Below are 5,072 nucleotides of genomic sequence, written 5' to 3'. Positions count from 1 at the left end.
GCGCCGGGAGCCCGCCGGGGCCGCGCGCGTGGGCGGGGCCCCGGGAGGGGGCGGGACAAGAATTGAGGGGGGCATCGCTGAGGGGGCGTGGCCTCCCTGAGGGGACAATGCGGGGCCGCGCTGGGGGCGTGGTCTGCGCGCGGGGGCGCGGCCGCCGTGAGGGGACAGTTGTGAGGGGCAGCACCGGCCGTGGCGGTCGCGGAGTCCCCTCAGGGATGGGGGTCCCCGTGATCCCCACCATGGTGGCAGGGACACCCCCGTGTCACCGCCCGCGGCTGATGTCATGCTCGGTGACAACGTCTGGGAGCGGCCTTGGCGGGGCCAAGCCCTGTGGGAGCTGCCAGTAGTCCCGGGGTATGTGTCCCCCCCGCCATCGGCACAGCCCGCCTCGCCCTCAAGGGAAAAAACTTAAAATCTAGAAACTTCCCCCTCATACACCCACCACACCAGAGCAGCACCAACAGCTCCTTTCCTGGCAGGGGGAAAAAATCCATCCCAAGTGAGTCTCCAGCCTAATTTTCCCCTCACTATTAAGGTCAGGGACTGAGGAGCCGGACAAAAAAAAGTGCGGGACAAGTGGGTGAACCATCGGAAAGAGAGGAAACCGCACTTTTTCCAGCCTTTCCAGCGGAACAGCAGAGCCGCGCTCACATTTTCCCCGTGCGGCTCCACACAACAGAGCGGCTTTCATGCCTCGGCGCCTCCCGCCCTTGCTCCCAGTCCTCGCTTTCCCTTTGGAAGCCCAGACTCTATTTTTAATAGTCTGAGTGCAGCTGCACCTGAGCGTCTCGGCAGAGCCGTTCCCAGGGCAGGCCGGGGCTGTGGCATCCCCCGAGGTGGCACGGAGTGACTTCAATGCCGTCTGTGACCCGGGCTGAGCCTCCCTGTAATTTGTACCCAAATGCAGCCCGGGATGGCTCCACATGGAATGGTTACCAACGGAGCCCTCGCTGCTAATAACAAAACCTCCCGTCTCTCCAGGCGTTTGCTGCCCTCGGTTCTGCATAACCGGATGTCTTTAAGCAAATATCAGCTTTGAATGCCCTTGAATTCATCTGGAGCAGGAAAAACTGCTGCGAGCCCCTCTCCGGAGCTGATAGGGCTGGGCCACCGATGTGACAAAGTCCTTTTCATTCCCGTTCCTGCAGCTTCTGGACAGCCCCAGCTCCTCGGGAGCCAGTGGAACATCCGTCTGTGCTTGGTTTAGAGTCCAAGGAATCTCGCTGATTCATGGGGTGGGACAGCCTGGGCTGCAAATTGGTGTGGCACTGGAACCAAACTGATGTGGGGCTGTGCAGTCCAGCCCCGGCCAGGAACCTCCCTTGGTAATTACCCGTTAATTAATTGCAGCCTGCACCATGAAGGACACCGTCCCACTGTTGTTGTTGGAACGTGGGTTCCAAGAGAAGGGAAGAAATTTCCCTTAAATGGGGCTGTCCCAGAGACTCCCCAAGCATCTGTCTTAGGCTTTGCATCCATTTTTTTGCATGGCAGAGTAAGGAATTTACACCAGTTGGGGTCAAATGTGGATTCTGGGACTGGTTTAACGAGGGAAGGAAGGAAAGTTGGATCCTCTGCCTGCTGGGAAAGGCAGGAGCTGAGTCCTTCTTCCAGGACAAGGAACGCTGAGCCAGGCACTCCCCCTCAGCCAAGGACCAAGCCTTCCTCTCTGCTTCACCACAAAGTTTAAAACCCCAGGGTTTTGTCAAACTTGCAGTCGTTCCCAGGGCTCCCCCCAGCACAGACCCACCTGCTCGAGGACAGGCAGTGGTTTAGCACAAAGAAACTGCTCTCCCACGGCGCCCGCAGAAGTGGGTGTAGAGCAACAAATTTGAGGTCTGCGAGGCTCTCGGGGCCTTTTTATGTTCCCAGCCCCACAAAGGAGCTGCCAGGGCTGTTTTTCCCTCACCGCTGCTGCATTTCTGCTCTAACAAAAGCTCTCCCCTGCTGGTATCTCGCAGAGCAGCTAATAGCTTATTTCATTTATACCCAGCTGCACCAGCCCTGGCTCTGCTTTAATATCTTTTCAATTATTTCACTTTCAGATGACATTTTCCTGGTTTCCAGCTACCACTTACCAAACCCCTCGTGCTCCCCATTCAAATGAAACATCTAACAATGTTCAGCCTGAAAGCTCTCAATTCTTTCCTCCTTCAGTAACTGCTGTTTGTATTATTCTGGATTTCTTTCTTTCTTTTTTAGAGCACTCAGAATTAATTTGTCCACGCTTTACATAATAAACCACCAGTGCTCCTAACAATCCATAGGGAAATGAGCATCACCCACCTTTAACAGCAGTGAGGAATGAGTCAGGGAAGCAGCTCAGTGACTTACTCAAAGCTAAATCTGCACCGAGCCACGGAGGGGGAACAAAGCGACTCTGGCCCCCCACGAGTGCTCAGTGGGTCACTCCCTCAATATTATTTTATGCTGCATTCAGGAGCTTCGTCCCCATTTGGCAGAGCAGCAAAACAACGTGGGATTGTTTCACTTCTCCAGCAGTTTTGGCCTTTCTGCAGCAGTTTTTCCATCTCAAACTTTCCAAGTGCTTTTGAAACTGGAGGCATCAGATGTTAAAGATATCAAAGCAGGCCCTGTCCTGCCCTGGCCGTGTTCCTCCGGTGGAACTCTCTGCCACGCTGACCCCGGGACTCAAAAATGGGTTTTTATTTCCACGGGGAATTTTTCAGGCACGGGAGGAGCTCAGCACACGGGTCATGTTGTCACTCAGTGGGACGCACGTAAGAACGTCCCATTTTTTAAATTACAATGAAACTGCTGCGAGAAGAAAGATGTGAGGAGGTTTGGGAAGGAGAGCATCCAGCGCTGGCCGTGGCTGGAAGCAGGAGCCTGTCCTGACTGCCGGGTTCAGTAGAGCTCCTGAAAGCCATGCTGCTCACAGCTGGGACAGGAACCTGCCCAGGGACACCTATTAAAGGCAGGCAGGACTGACACACCCTGCTTGGAAATAGCAGCATTCCCATTCCACAGCTAGCTTGGGATCCTGGGCTGGGAGGCGCAGCCACCGCAGGCCCAGCCCTCGTGTCAGACGCTCTGCTGAGCTGCCGCCCCTCAGCAGAGCAACCCCAGGAGCTGCACGTTCCTCCCATCCAGGCACCGAGAGGGGTTTGGGCTCCATTTGTCACCTGCCTCCCGGGAGGGATGCGTTTGTTACGGCTCCTTCCTCCTCCATTGCCCCTGCGCCGAGCAGGGTTGGGTTTGCCAGATTTCCAAGGATTGCGGGGGAAACCCAGCTTCTGCCGGTGTCAGACTGTTCGCAGCTTGCTGCGATTCCCAACCAGCTGTCCCTGGATGGCTCATTTTCCTCTGGGGTGGCTGCCAAACTTTAGGATTAGCTGCAGTGAGCAGCTGAGGACACGCGTGGAGCCGGCCCCGGAGCTCACAGCTGCCACAGAAAACAGCTTTGTGCTGCAGGCTGAGCAGGGCTCCGGCAGCACAGGACACATCCCGTGGCATTCTGTGGGAAGGTGACCTCACCCCACAATTTCTGGGTCACTCCTGTGCTCCACGGCCCAAGTTAGCAGAGGCTGGAGAACTCAATGTTTCTAGGAAATGTTCATCAAGAACGTTCGGTGGCAGTAATTGCACTTGGAGTAATTTAATAATCAATGGCCTTTCCGTGCTTCTTCCTTTTTTGTTTCCCCTGGATCCTGGCATATGGTCCTTTCCCCGGGGAGCTGGATGGTAATTAATGCATTTTGTGGTTAAACGTTTGGACTCAGCATCTCAGGGCGCCCAAGAAGCAGGGAGGGGACAAAGCAGGCATTGTCTGCAGGTTTCCCTCTGCCGTGGGTCCCCTCCACGGAGGCACCAGGGGCAGCTTTTTGGGAATGCTGACACAGGCAGAGCTTTCACCTCGCTTCCTTTGGAACACGGGGGAAGTTGAAGGGCTCGTCACCTCCCTGCCTTTGGAGGTGAGATCCGAGGGGGGGAAAGGAAAGTTGGCTCCCAGGACCACACACGACAGGAGTAATTGAATGCCTGACTCTCCCCTTTCAGCAGGAGGCTGTTGCTGTGCTCTGCCCCGGGTTTCTTGCTGCCCTACTTTCCAAATTCAGATATCAGCCTGTCCTCTGCTGTGAGCATCAGGAAACAAAGATTTGGGCTTCTTCCTTCTGCAGGAAGAGACCTGGAAAGGATAAAGAGGCAGAGATGGAGCTGGGTCTGAGTGCTGGGAAACCTTCAACCAAGGTTTCCTTCAAACCAAGGAGTCCTTCAACAAAAATCCCAAAATCCACTGCATTTCTAGTTTGAAAAGTTATTTGGGGGAAAAAACCCCTTAGTTTTGTGAACCTGATTAATATCTATATTTCCCCACCTTTATGTATAGAAGTTGCTTGAAAGTAAATAAATTCAGATATTGTCTGTTTTCTTTCAAGGCTAGTCCCCAGATGATTCAAACACCTGGGCTGATAAGGAGATTTGGTGAAGAAAAAAGCACTAGAAAACCTGCTTCTCCCAAAATAACAACCCCAGCTTTGCCTGGCTGAGGTTGATTAAGTGGTTCAATCAGCCACAGTCCCCTGCAGCAGCAATCAAACACTCCAGCCAGGTTTCCTGCTGAACTCCCATCATCAGAAAAGCCTGGAAGGTGCTGGTAGCTGGGGCTCCCCTAATGAGCCCTGCCCCTTCTCTCCCCGCTGGGATCCAGCGCGTGGACTGGCTCCTGGCAGGAGCTGAATGCAGAAACTCGGCTTGCTGGGGTTTCAGTGGCTGCAGGTCTGGGGGCAGCTGTGGGAAGGCAGTGCTGGCTCCGTGTGCTGCCGTCCGTGTGTGGGGAAAGGGAAGCAGCAGCTCCTTCCCGGCTTCCAGCCCCTCCCATGGATCTGCAGGGATCAATCCGGTCACAGCAACAACACCAAGACGCTCCATTTTCTCTCTGAGGTGCAGCCCAACACCAGAGAGAAAAAGATTCACAAAAAAAAAACCAAGTCCAACACAAAACCTCCTTATCTCCAGCTGGCTTGATCCAAAGCTGTATTAGGAAAAAAACCTTCCCTGTGAGGGTGGGGAGGCCGTGGCACAGGCTGCCCTGGATCCCCTGGCAGCAG

The sequence above is a fragment of the Motacilla alba genome, chromosome 23, assembly GCF_015832195.1.
Source record: "Motacilla alba alba isolate MOTALB_02 chromosome 23, Motacilla_alba_V1.0_pri, whole genome shotgun sequence".
NCBI lineage: Eukaryota > Metazoa > Chordata > Aves > Passeriformes > Motacillidae > Motacilla > Motacilla alba.
Note: the sequence above shows the minus strand (reverse complement) of the source record.